Source organism: Ictalurus punctatus, unplaced genomic scaffold (assembly GCF_001660625.3).
Source record: "Ictalurus punctatus breed USDA103 unplaced genomic scaffold, Coco_2.0 Super-Scaffold_100056, whole genome shotgun sequence".
NCBI classification, from domain to species: domain Eukaryota; kingdom Metazoa; phylum Chordata; class Actinopteri; order Siluriformes; family Ictaluridae; genus Ictalurus; species Ictalurus punctatus.
In genome coordinates, this window is record NW_026521088.1 from 739,384 (window position 1) to 753,936 (window position 14,553).

Consider the following 14,553-nt stretch of genomic DNA (forward strand, 5'->3'; position numbering starts at 1 on the left):
GGAAGATTTTAATTATGTTATTTACGCTACTCTTACTACAATGAAGTGTTTTGGGTGTAGTTTATCTGGTCATCTGCTGCAGGCCTGTCCAGAAAAACGGGGTAAATCCCGAAAATAATGATAATGCTAATGAGGCCGCTGGTAACGAGATTACTGCTGGAGAGGGTGTTGGGGTGGATGGGGCCCCCACACCGGGAGAGGGAACAGCAGTACCTTCTCAGGTGGAGACACCTGAAGCTGGCCCCTCTCACCAGGGTGTCGGTGCTAAACCAGGTGAAGAAGAGAAGGCTGAGACTGAGCCGGATTTAGGTGATAAGGATACACAGGATAGTACGGTGTCACTAGATAGTGTGATCTGTCCCTTGCTGATGAAGTTGCGGATGATAGCTCTCATATGGAGACGGAAGAGAATGTGTTCAAGGTGCCCCAGAGAAAGAGACGGAGAAATCGTCCTCATGCACAGGCTAAGAGGAAAGATGTTGCAGAGGAGCTGAATTCTGTGGAGGTAGAGAGCGAGAGCGAAGCGTCTAACTGTAGTATTACATGTAGTGTAAATTTGTGATTAACAACTAATACTAGTGTAAATCTAAGTGGCTTTTCGAGCCATGAATATAGCGTGGACGACATCAGGGCTTTTCTGAGAAAGACTAAACATGCTAGGAATGTGAGGATAGACGAGTTTTCCCGGATGTGGAACAGTTCATTAAATTAAAAAAACAAGGGGGTTTATGGGAGAAGGGGGTTTCACTGATCAGGAGGGATACCGTCTAAAGAAAATCCTTACAAAAGTCAATGTAATGTTAGACAATAACGGTAGTGATAGTCAATCCTAGACATCATGTACGTAAATCTATTATTTTTCCTCATATTTATGAGTGAGTTTCGAGTTGCTTCGTTGAATTTAAATGGAGCAAGGGAAAGAAATAAAAGATTTTTGTTGTTTGAAACGGTGAAGCAAAGAAAATTGATGTAATCTTTGCTCAGGAAACCCACACAGACGCTAATAATGCTGCGGACTGGGCCAGGGAGTTTAAAGGGTTATCCGTTTTAAGTCATAAGACATCTACCAGTGGGGGAGTAGTTATTTTATTTTCCTCTAATTTTATCCCCTGTTCTTATCAACTTGATGAGATTATAAAGGGTCGACTGTTAAAGGTTAGAGCTCAATATGAGAATAGGTGGGTCGTTTTTGTTTGTGTTTATGCCCCGACCACCGCCATTGAAAGAATGTTATTTTTATTAACCTTAGATAATGTCCTGAAGAATTGTGACTCTGATGATTTTTTTATTCTAGCGGGGGATTTTAATTGTACAGAGCTGGGTATAGACAGGAATCATGTAGAGCCCCATATGCCATCACGTAGAAGGTTAGTCGAGTTAATGAAGTCCTGTGACCTTGTGGACATTTGGAGAAATTTTCACCTCATGCAAAAGCAGTATACCTGGGTGCACTCCTATAATAATATGCTCTCTATGGCCAGATTGGATAAATTTGATGGTTTTAAACAGCAGTTAAGTGCTTTTAGAAGTTGTGTAATTATACCGGTAGGATTTACGGACCATTGTATGGTTCTGGCTACTGTGTATTTAAGTAAACTCAAGCATAAGAGTGCGTATTGGCATTTTAACACCAGTTTATTGCAAGACGTTCATTTTAGGGATGTGTTTAAATATTTGTGGAGTGATTTTAGAACCACAAAGGGTTCTTTTAAATCGTGCAACAGTGGTGGGATTTTGCCAAAACGCAAATTAAACAGCTGTGTCAACAAATACCTCCAATGTCACGAGAGACACAACTCTACGCATGAAATCCTTGGAGGATGAAATAATGACGCTTCAAGTGTTAATGAAAAACACAGGACGGCAGGTATTCATAGAAAATTTAATGACAAAAAAGAATTTATTGAAAAAATTGCCAGACGTTACCGCACAAGGAGCTCTGGTCAGGTCACGGTTTCAGAATGTGGAGTGTATGGATGCACCGTCGAAATTCTTTTTTAATTTGGAAAAAAGAATGGTCAGAATAAGATGATACATGGCCTGTTTTCTGATGATGGGACACTTTTAGTGGACCATAGAGAAATTCAAAAGAGAGCAGTCGGTTTCTACAAGCAACTGTGCAAGTGTGAAATCTACAATGAACAGGCCCATGATAACGTCTTCTTGAAACAATCTACACTGGGTTCCACAGAGTGTTCTGTTTCTCCCCAAGGATGAAGGGGGACATGGACTGGTGCACCTGCAGAGCAGTACTGCAGCCTTTCGGTTACAGTTTGTGCAAAGGCTGCTACATGGACCTGTAAATGCAAACTGGAAGGCTGTAGCATGTGCCATTTTACGGACACTTGAAGGGCTGGATTTAAATAAACCTCTTTTCTGGATGGACCCGAAAAAGATGGACATCAGGAAACTTCCTGTTTTTACCGTAATGTTTTTAAAGTGTGGGGACTTTTAACAGTGCAGAGAGTACCATGCTCAAGTTCTCTCTAATGGCCGCTGGAGGAGCCAATCATAAATGGTTCCATTTTAGATGCATCTCAAAGGAAGCCGTTTCCTGCGCTCACGGAGGGGTTCTGCAGGGCTGGAGTCATCACTCTGGGTGACCTACTGACCGTAGCAGGACCGGAGTTTGGGAACGCGGTGGCAGTTGCTGGACACATAAAGATGAGGTCAGTCCGTGTAGTCACGCAGTTCCTTGTGGAATGGAGGTCCCTGTTGACTGAAGAGGTCTTGAAAATCCTGGAGGAATATTCCGGAAGGTTAAGTAGTCCCAATGACCAAGATCCTTTACCGGATTTTAGAGTCTCGGCGAATGTACATGAGTGCTCAGGTGTGTTTCTTAAATCTGAAAAACTAAGTTTTGTGGGTCCCAAGTTACCATCTGGGAAAGAACTGTACAAAATGTGTGTACTATCCCTAAATAAAAAGTTTCTGGACAAAAGAGTCGACACACCTTGGCGGTCTGTTCTACAAATAAAGGAACATGTAAAGCCACAATGGAGAGCCTTGTACAAGTCACCATTAACAAAAAAGTGTGGGGATTTACAGTGGAGGATTTTACACGGTGCAGTGGCTGTTAATTCTTTTATCTGTGTTTTAAACCCTGATGTGAGTTATGAATGTCCTTTCTGTGCCGTGAGAGAATCTGTGTTTCACATGTTTATGCACTGTGTGAGATTGAAGCCTCTTTTTACTGTTTTACAGAGACTGCTTGGCCATTTTAATGAGAGTTTTACAATCGAAACTTTTATCTTTGGTTTTAAATACTCTCAAAAAAAAAAAAGGTTTAAGTGTCAGTTGATAAATTTTATCATAGGGCAGGCAAAGATGGCCATATATGTCAGCAGGACAAACAAAATTGAGTCAAATTCAGGGGACAGCGTTTTAGTGGTTTTTGTGATTCTGTTAAAATCTAGGATATTAATCGATTTTAAGTTTTACCAAGAGATGAAAGACCTTGTATCATTTGAGAATATCTGGTGTCTGGAAGGGGCATTATGTGTGGTTTTAGTAGAAAAAGTGAGATTTCATCAACTTTTAAAAGACTGTGTACGTACTGGTTGAAACTTGTTTGCTTATTTTATATTCTTTACTCCTTGTGGGTTTTAAAGGCAACTGGAAGGAGAATTATTTGAATTATCTATTTATTTATATATATATATATTTAGCGAGTATCGTGTTCTTGTTTGTGTGTGTGAGATTTGTGAATAAAAAGGCTGCTTGAGTCACTTCTCAAGCCGTTAAACTTCTCTCAAAAAATATAAAAATGTTTTAAAATAATCCTGAAATTCTCGTCGGCGTTGGCTTACTGAGCGATGAAGAGTCGGTTCAACTGATTCAGTTCATTCATTCAAACCATCGAAGTAGGATAAGCGGCTTTGGTAATGATTCTTTAAATGAACCGATTCAGAATCCTCTTCTTGAATCGTTTGAGTCGTTCTCACTCGGTCAGGGTTGCACGTGTGGGTTGCTTTTCCTGCACGTGTAATCAGCACGTGTTCACAGACCGTAAATCCCGACCCCATGGTAGACACTCGACAGAAATTTCATACTAAAGTATTTTATATTTTCTGGGTCTAAACAGAGCAGAAGTATTGCTAATGTGTTCTACAGATTCTGTTGGACTGGTGAACTGTGTGGATTTGTATATTTAACCCAGTTTAATATGGCCTGCTTTGTTCAGTCAGAGACAAGTAAATCTGTTCTAATGTTCATTTATTTTCCATAGATAAAACAAATGTTTGCTTACACATGAATACGTACTTTATGCCTTCAGAATGGTGGAGATTTGTCTCTTGACTATTTTAAATTTGGTTCTCTTCAACAGGTTGTGTTCGAGTTGTGCAGGCTTGTCACCTGACTTAAAGAAGGCATTGTTTGAAGGGCTTGATCAGCACCTCCCACAGCTCCTGCAGTTGTACAACACCGAGAGGCAGTGAAATACCCGAAATCCAACATGTGATGACCCGCATTGATCAAGAGGTAAGTCTAATGAACTTTAGTTTGTTCTGCTCCAGAAATGTGCCGATATCCAGCAGAACAGCACTGATAGTTGTGTAATAGACGTGCACAGTAGAACTGTCGTGATTAATAAATACACTTATAAATGTGATTACTTGATGAACGTAGACAAAACTCTATACATGTGAAATGTTTTGTTGAAGTTCAGATGAATCTCTGATGTACAGAATCTTCAACAGAGTTCTGCAGAAAGATTTTGAATGCCTGTCATTCACCAGAACAAATTTGCAGTTGATCAGTCTGTCTAAAAGAAAAAATCTAAACACACAATATAAAATTCCTGCAGTGTGAATAAAGCCTTTGTGTTGCTTTTAGCAAACATGTCTAGTACTCTCGGTTCAATGTACACAATTTACCCCATTTAAATGCATTTTGGAAATTGTTCCACATGGCCTTAAAGTGTGAATATTCACTGTATGCCAAATAAGTAATCAAAGAACGGAATGGATTTTTTTCTTCTCTAATGGACCATTAATCACAATTATAAAAGATGATGCATCTGGTACAAAGTATCAGAGCCCCCCCCCGCTTTTTCCCCCCACAATGGTTGCATGACTTTTGCTACACCATTTCCACTGTGTGTGTTACAAATCACTTTGAGGTAAAGCACTGCTGCTGCGAAGCCCTATTGGATCTGCTCCGTTTTTTTAAAATTATTAATAGTAATAATATTAAATTTGCTCTCTCTATCTCTGACTCGCTCGCTCTCTGACACACTCTTTCACACTCTCAATCTCTCTCTCTCTCTCTCTCTCTCTCTCTCTCTCTCTCTCGCTCTCTCTCTCTTCCTACCAGTAAAGAGTGAGAGACATCACAGCGAGAATGCAATTCCAAATCTGTAATGTATAATTTTACACTATCAGAAGGAGGGACATGTTCAATCTCAGTCTTTAATTAGATCTCTGGCAACGAAGGGGTGTGTGTGTGTGTGTTAAACAATAACATGCATGATGTATATTATGATCAGATCGTATACGTGATTATAAGAAGATTATACCTCTAATCTTATAAGGGATTAAAAATGGAAACCGAGCTTCGGCACATCAGTAATAATAATAATAATAAGTGGTATGACGTGATCAGTGGATCGATGAGGCTCTCTCTGAGTCACTCAGCGTTTTGTTTTCTCTCCACACCGTCATGTGTCTTTCCGTTTTCTCCCGTCCGTGGCTCCGAGACGTGTTGACGTTCAGGTCTGGCAGGATGTTCCATGATGGACACCTCCAGGGGAGTCAGGCTGATCGAGTACAAAGTGTTTATATGTGCTAAAGGAAAGATCTGGTGGAAAGTCAGAGTTATAGAGTTATAGTGCTGAGAAAAGTTTGTCAAGAAAAAGAATGTGTTTTTATAAGGTTTTCATTTTTTTGATTCACCCTCGTATATTAATGCACTTGTTCTTACATGTTATTGTTCCTATAGTAGCTGATAATCAAGGATGGGGTTGTGTGTGCGTTACCATGACCACCTGTTATTGTTATGCGTGTGTTCATAATACGGGAACGCTTTAAGTGACCATTTCCATAATAGTTTATGATTTCTGAGGCCCACATTGTATCTGCATTATTATAAAGTATTGCACTGGGGAGCTGTTTACCAAACAGTCAGTAAACCCTGCTGGAAGTGTCTTTTTATTTTATTTTTATTAAAAAAATTATTATTATTATTATTTTTTGCCCCCTATCACTTTCTGTGCGAGTGTGGATTGAGTGTTCTCAGTCCCGTCTCGGGCTAAACCATCACAGCTCTATTAAAATTGTCATCAAGTCTGAACATTAGAACCCAGCTTCCTTTTTTTTTCTTCAAGAACACACTATGGCCAAAAGTTTGTGGACACCTGACCATCACACCCGTACAGTATACGCTTGTTGAACATCCCATTCCAGATGTATTTCCCCTTTACTGTTACAATAGAGTCCACTCTTCTGGCCAGTAAAGTTCTTCTACATCAACCGTAACACACTGTGTCTTCATGGAGCTGGGTTTGTGTACAGGGGTGTTGTGATGCTGGAACCGGTTTGGGTCTATTAGTTGCAGTGAAGGGAAATTGTAACGCTACAGCGTACAGAGATGTTCTATACAGCTGTGTGATTTCAGCTGTGTGGCAACAGTTCAGGGAAGAAGCACATGTGGGTGTTATGGTCAGGCGTCCATATACTTTTAGTTACATGGTGTATCATGTTTATGCTGTAATGAAGATTCAGTGAACTGCAGGCTGATTTCAGCACCAAGGACAGCACCAGCTGAGGCCTGAGTCACTATGAGAGCCTGAGAGAAACAAGTCTCTCTCTATTTCTTTATCTCTTTCTGTCTGACTGATTGTCTTTCCATCTCTCTCTTGATCGGTCTCTGTCTCACTCTCTGTGTGTGTGTCTCACTGTCATCTCTATCTTGGTCTCTCACTTTCTGTCTGTCATTCTCTCTCACTTTCTTTCTGTCTGACTGCCTTTCTGTCTCTATTGATCTGTGCCTCTCTCTCTCTCTCTCTCTCTCTCTCTCTCTCTCTCTCTCTCTCTCTCTCTGGGAGTGCGTGCGTGGGGAGGACAGAGCGCGGTTCTGAGACAAAATCTTTTCAAAATGTTTGGTAAACAGAGTAAATGATGTACTGCACACAATCATACACAAAGACCAATCATACTATATAAAAGACAGATCTATTACAGAGAATCTGCATCTAGTAAGGCACTTGTATGACCATGCGTATGACAACAAGATTGAAATGGGGTTTTTACCATTAGATCAGGAGAAAGCTTTTGACCGGGTCGAACATGTTTTTCTTTTTAACACCCTAAAGGCTTTTGGTTTTGATGAAAATTTTATCTCAATGATGAGGTTATTATACTCTGAAGCTACATTTATGATAAAAGTGGCCAGTAGCTTAAGTACTGCTGTGAAGGCTCAGAAGGGTATCAGGCAGGGATGCCCCCTGTCGGGCCGACTTTACAGCATAATTATTTAACTCCTGCTATATAAGCTTAGGAAAGAATTAACAGGTCTACAAATCGACACTCTAAACTGTCAACAACCCACCAAATTATCTGCATATGCCGATGATCTCACAGTTTTAATTAGAGGTGATGTTAAGGTGGTAAAATACGCTCTGGAATGTTATGGAAGAGCTTCATCTGAAAAAGTCAACTGGCATAAGAGTGATGCCGTGTGGTCAATCTGTTAAAAGTCCATCACTTCCTGGCATCATGGACTCTATCAAATATCAACAGATATTAAATGAAAACCTGACTGCCTCTGCCAGAAAGATTAAAATGGGCTGTGGTTGGATCTTCCAGCAGGACAATGATCCAAATCATCATCAAAATCAACACAAAAATGGTTTACTGACCACAAAATCATCAAATGAATAAAACACCACAGAGTTGTTCTAGGAAAATATATTTACTGATGGGGTGGCATGTTCTTCAGCTCAACGTGGAGTTAACAGCACATCCCAAAGTGTTTTATTCCACTTGCACCACAGCAACTTGGCAGCACTAACAATCTGTTAAAAATAAAAAATAAAATAATCAGCCATAACATTAAAACCTCCTGACTAATGTGCAGGTCCCCCTTGTGCCGCTAAAACAGCTCTTACTCGTCGAGGCATGGATGCCGCAAGACCTCTGAAGGTGTGCTGTGGTTTCGGGCACCAAGAACATAGTTCCTTTAAGTCCTGTAAGATGCAAGGTGGGCCTCCGTGGATCAGACTTGTTTGTCCAGAACATCCCACAGATGCTCAACAGATGCTCAAATGATCTGGGGAATTTGGTGGCAGTCAACTCCTTGAACTCTGTCATGTTCCTCAAACCATTCCTGAACCATTTTTTGTAGTGTGTCTGGGAAAATTATTCCACTGAAGGAGACCACTGCCATTAGGGAATTTTGTTGCCATGAAGAGGTGTACGTGGTCTGCAACAGTGTTTGGTAAGTGGTACATGTCAAAGTATATTAACATCCACACAAAAGCCAGGACCCGAGGTTTCCCAGCAGAACATTGCCCAGAACATCACACTGCCTCTGCTAGCTTTTGCTCCCCACTCGCATCAGTGAGCCTTGGGTGCCCTTGACCCTGTCACCAGTTCACCAGTTGTCCTTCCATGGGCCACTTTTGGTAGGTACAAGACCTGCCGTTTTGGCAATGCTCAGACCCAGTTATCTAGACGTCACAGTTTGGCTCTTTTCAAAGTTGCTCAGATCCTTACACTTGCCCATTTTTCCCTAACCGTTCGCTTGGTGCCTGGTATACCCCACCCCTTCACTGGTGCTGTTGTAATGAGATAATCAGTGTTCTTCACTTCACCTGTCAGTGGTTTTACTGTTGTAGCTGATCGGTGTATAGTTGCATTTAATGTTGTAGAATGAAAACACATTCCCGCTCTCACTTGTGTTAGCATGTTGTAACAGCTGTTCTTCCCTCACCTATTGTGTGGTGTGTTTATTTATTTATTTTTATTTATTTATTTTATTTAAAAAAACAAAACTTTTATATATATATATATATATATATATATATATAAAACAAAGCAAAAACGCTGCTTGTCATGTTACCGATAGGGCCACAGAAATGTCCTCTGTGCTGATGTTTTGGCTGTATCTGAAAACTTGTAGCTTTACCCCTGACTTTTACTGTATTGACACTGGAGATTCCTTTCAGAAATGCTCCATTAATGTCTCCTAACGTAAACCCACTAGGACTAAGATGATTTATGCATTGTAGCACCAAACAAAGGTTTCAGTCACTTTTCTGTCTGTAAATTGTCCATCACTGTGTATGGGGCCATAGTCTTGTGTCCTTTATTCATCTCCGTAAACAGTCATCATATTAACCTGTTGACTGGTGTTTATCAGACAGGAGCCTGTGGTTTCCTACTCTGAACGCTGTTCGAGCCATGTCGACTTCAGGAGGCCCCACTCCAGCCTTCACCACCCTGTCAGTCACCCACCCAGCCAATCACATCACTCCTGTAGAGCTGCACCGACCAGAGAAACGCAACGCCATGAACTAGGCCTACTGGAGGTATGTTTTTTCATCAAATAAAGGACATAACTACAGGGTTTTCCAAAAGTCTCCATACATAAGGGACTGTTTGCCAGTACCAGGTCAGTACCAGGTCACAGGTCAGTACCAGTGACACTAGAGAGAGACATTAGCTGAGAGACATGAGGTCATTTCCACTAAGGGAACATAGTGAGTATCAATGCTCCCTGGTTTTTGTGGTGCATTGTGGGGATTTTTTAGGGAGCGAACGTTCCAGTGCACTGGAAGGATTTTGCAATTGAGACAACACTTAAAATGGCTGACTCCCTGGTCTCTTGAACCCATACCCTAAACTCAATAGGAAGTCAGCATTCTGATTTTTCTCTTAATTTTTCCTCCTTTTTTGCCATTTCCAGGCCTTGTACTTTAACGTACTCCTCCTGGAGCTTTCATCAGATCGGCATCACGTTCAGTCAGTCTCATCTGCAGGCATTGACGATGCTAAATTCCGAAGCTTTTGAATTTTTGCTGCTCGCCGTGGGCGTGGCGCTCTCACAAATTTAGAAGTTTCACCATGAAAAAGGAAGTTGTTATAACTCAAACATAGAATGTCCAATCTAGGGATGTCACGATACCAAAAATCTAGTAGTCGATACCAGCAAAAATACACGATACTCAATACTACTTTGTGTATAAATAAATAATATTTTTAACTCCTTTATTTAAACACGAGCATTATAAAAAAACAATAGTGGCAACAGTCACATAATATTAAAAAAAGCAATTACAAAATAGATATATAATAAATATGTAGGCATAAAATGTTTTTTCTTCGAGATGTTCTGAAATGAGGTCTGGTTTCGGTGTATAGTTTGGGGATCTCTGTATACATGAAGTAATTTCTGCCTGGTATCTGGGGTTGAACCGCTGAAGCAGAGAGAGAGAGGGGGAAGGTGGAGCAATTTCATTTTAGCCCGGAACCTTTAGCTTGCCTTTGCTAGGAGGTTCAGACTTGGCTTTCAACAAGATAAAGAGCCAAGCATACTTCCAAATGAACACACAAATGCTTCAAGAAACTCAAAATCAGTGTTTTACAATGAGCTTAAAATGTCCTCCATGGTGGCATGGACCAGGACCCCTCGGTCTGCAGCATTACAGGAAGATTTCAGGTTAGACATTATGGGAAGAGTCTCGGTGCTGTTATTGTCTCTAGGGCAGACATCAGTTAACATTGTGACCCCTTCCCTGGAGAGAACAGCATTACAATTCTGAAAACAGTTTTTGTAAATAATAATTCACTACTTAAAGAATGTACCCGAGCTCCTGCTATGCAGTAACTAAAACTGTCTGCAACTCACGTGTTACTTCATTCTTTAGTTCCTTCTCTTAAGTGTAGAGCCTCTGTCAGTTTGTTTGTTAGTGTCTCTCATAAGAACTTCCCCAGAGTAGGACAACTGGCAAAACATTACTTGTGTATTCAAGCCACAAGCTCCCCCTCTGAGAGGGTTTTTAGTACAGGTGGCAACATCGTCACATGTAAAAGGGCATCTTTGAAGCCAGATAATGTAGACCAGCTTGTATTTCTTGCTAGAAACCTCTAGAGCCTATCATTGGGTGTCATCAACCCCCAACAATGTCCCTGCCCCAGCAACATGTGTTCTTGTTATTGCTCACACTTTTTCTGTTTTCTTCAGCAACTCTGAGCATTTTTCATAATTTTTTTATCCTGGCTGAAGCACTTTTATTTCAATCTATAAGAATAAAATAGTAATAAGTTAAAGATATTAATATTGACAAAGGTGAGAGTTTTGTTTATTTGACAGTGATTTCACATTTCTTGTTTGTATGAAGGTTAAATTCAAAATAATTTTTTTAATTTCTAAATTATTATATAGTTTTATAGGAGGAGGTTTCATAGACTTGGCATTCATTTTACAGAAGTTTGAAGGTACAGACATCTATTGTGGGCGTCCTTGGCAGTTTTTCTGAGGATTTATATTGTTCATATCGATATCGGAGTTATATCGTATCGACCGAAATTAAGCAATATATTGTGATATACATTTTGGCCATATCATCCATCCCTACATGAAGGATGACCATGACAGGGAGTTCTCCATTACCTGTCAGCGCAAATTTTCACCGTGCCTTCGTGTCCTGACCTGTTTCTGATTGAGAAAGTGTGGTGCATTATGAAGCGCAAAAGAGTGCAACCAAGGCACTGTATAGTTGCGCAGCTGAATAAATCTATAACGGATGAATGGTAGAAAATCCCGCTTGTTAATAAAAGAAATGGTGATGTTACACAGTGTTAAACAACTTTTTAGGAGTTTGTTGCAGTCATCAGATTTGAAATGAGTGTGAATTCAATTTATTTTTTAAATATTCAACATCAAAGTACAACATCAAATAATGTGTTTTCAATATAGTACAGGGTGAATTGAATTTTCAAATGTCTCTTTGGTTTTGGGGTTTGTTTGTTTTGTTTTTTTTGCATTTTCCATATTGTCCCAGCCTTTTTGGAATTGGGGTTGTAGATAAAGAGAACCCAATTAAACTAATGAGACAAAAATATAATACTTCATCATTTATATATTGAGGGAAATGAACCAATATTACATATCTGTGAGTGGCAAAAGTATGTGAACCCTTGCTTTCAGGATATGGTGTGACCCCCTTGTGCAGCAATAACTGCAACTAAACAGTTCCGGTAACTGTTGATCAGTCCTGCACATCGGCTTGGAGGAATTTTAGCTTCAACTCTGGGATGCTGGTGGGTTTCCTCACATGAACTGCTTCCTTCAGGTCCTTCCACAACATTTCTAGTGGATTAAGGTCAGGACTTTGACTTGAACATTCCAAAACATTCACTTAATTCATTCTACCAAAAATGGTTAAAGAAGAAAAGTGTGTTTAAGGTTGTTTTCTTGCTGCATGACCCACTTTCTCTTGAGATTCAGGCAAATTAACTGCTAATCTTCGATGTTCTTACTCTATGGTTAGAAGTACAATATTTGTGCCACTCACAGATTTGTAATATTGCGTCATTTTCCTCAATGAATAATTGACCAAGTATAATATTTCAGTCTGGTTTGTTTAATTGGGTTCTTGTCTACTTTTAGGACTTGTGTGAAAATCTGATGTGTTAGGTCATATTTATGTAGAAATATAGAAAACTTTGACATTGCAAGCACCACTGTATCTGGTGTGCAGTAGCTTTGGTATCATGTACGTGTTGGGAGAAACAGTCTTCTTAGATTCACTCAATTCTGAATGTTCACACTTTAACTGTTCTCTCCCCCCCCCCTAGTTGTATAGTGAATATACAGCTTAATAGAATGATTAAAGTTCTAGCAGCAAGGTCGTTTTCCCTATTTGGGGAAAACATTTATTATTAAAGTAGGGTTGAACGAAGTGCACTTCATTTGACTATTTATTGGAATTGTAACAAAATGTTAACTTTATCACTATTAGAAGTACCGATTTGTGGTCTTATCCTCATTACAGGCACGGATGCTGATCACAGAGGAGAGCCTGATGACCACGATCGTCCGCACCTTCGATGATCACCTGAGACATCGAGACCAGCAGGGACAATTTCAGTTTTAACTCTACAGTGCACAAAAGGTCTTTAAATTCCGCAGGGTCCAGAGTCTTATAGAAGACCTCAAGTACGGCTGGAAAAAAGCAGAATGTGTTACACTGTCTGTCAGAGAATATCATTATTAATGATAATTAATAGCTAATCATTCTCATTAAACTTTTTTTTTTTAACTCAGATATGTCCTGATTAGCCGTTCAACAGAGTGGACCGACAAGCTCAGGGAGAAGTTTCTGGAAGGACTTGATGCTTTCTTGGAGCCGCTCAAGTCCATGCAGTGTGTTTACATGTGTTTGTATAAGCCATGTTAACTTGCAGTTATAGATGTAATGATCATGTGGGGTGCAATATAGCCATGTTGTTTAATATCAGTAGTATAATGTGTGTTTGGGGATTTGTGATTTCTGCAGGGTATGGACCCAGTAGTACGCGACGTGGACCAAGACATAGAGATGGAACCATTGTGGGTGACAGCCTTCACATTGCAGATGAAGCTCACACACATTATCTCAGTGATGCAAGAGTGGTGTGCCAGTGATGTGAGTACTAACACACTCACCAGTACTAGTATATTACAATATGTGCACACTCTACAGGAGTTCTGGTAGTGCGACCATAGCAGCAAATGCACATATTATTCCTGCACAAACTAAAACCAACAAGATCTGTCTGAAGATCACAGGACTTTTGTCTTTGTCATGTCTTTGAGGTGTATGGAAATGATTGGCTCCGAGTAGGGATTTCTTGAAGGTCAAAGTTCTATATGTGGTTGTAAATTTAAATCTATATATGGAAGCCTTCAAATAAGAAGGAAGTATTCGACGTGCAGGAAGTGGACAAAATAACTAACAGTACATGAAAAAGCATCTTGACAAACACAGCTATTGTGTATGGGTGAATCGTTGTGCCAGCTAACAGCATGCAGCCACTATAAAAATGGTCTCAAAAGTATCCCTTAATGAGTTTTCAGAATTAACAGGCAACTGACTGAGCTCCAGTTCGGCTAAATAGTGGGTGTTGTAATTGCAGGTGCATCAGTCCCCAAAATTGGCTTGATGCGTTAGTCGGTCTTCCCGGTGTTACATGGTGTTCGGCCACACAGCGATTACATCACTTGCCCGCTGCGGCATTGCTCCTACTGTTATTTTGAACTTGAAGTGTCACTGAGGAAGCAGCACCCTTCGAGCTAACGCTATTACATTAATTTCTTCTAATCTCTATACTTTAAAATTATTTACCTTACGTTATACAAATATAACTGACACTACTTTAGATAAAACAATTGTAACGTTGCGCTGTCGAAAATTTGATCTGTATTATGTTTTTCTTTTTTTTTTTTTTTACAAAACATCCGCGACTAGCTTGTAGCCCGTAGCCCGCTAGCATCACCTACCGCTAGCCTTGTTTACGTTTCACATTTCTCACTTACCGCTGTTCTGTTTAAAAAAATATATATATATGT

General features: G+C 40.0%; 1 long non-coding RNA gene across 1 annotated transcript; it reads left to right on the forward strand.

The window, feature by feature from the left end:
• The first annotated feature begins 3,562 nt into the window (after positions 1-3,562).
• LOC128630443 (uncharacterized) lies at positions 3,563-13,045 on the forward strand. The gene is made up of 3 exons (XR_008394771.1): positions 3,563-4,482; positions 9,361-9,529; positions 12,998-13,045. It is a non-coding gene; the product is annotated as an uncharacterized LOC128630443 (long non-coding RNA).
• The last annotated feature ends 1,508 nt before the right edge of the window (positions 13,046-14,553 follow it).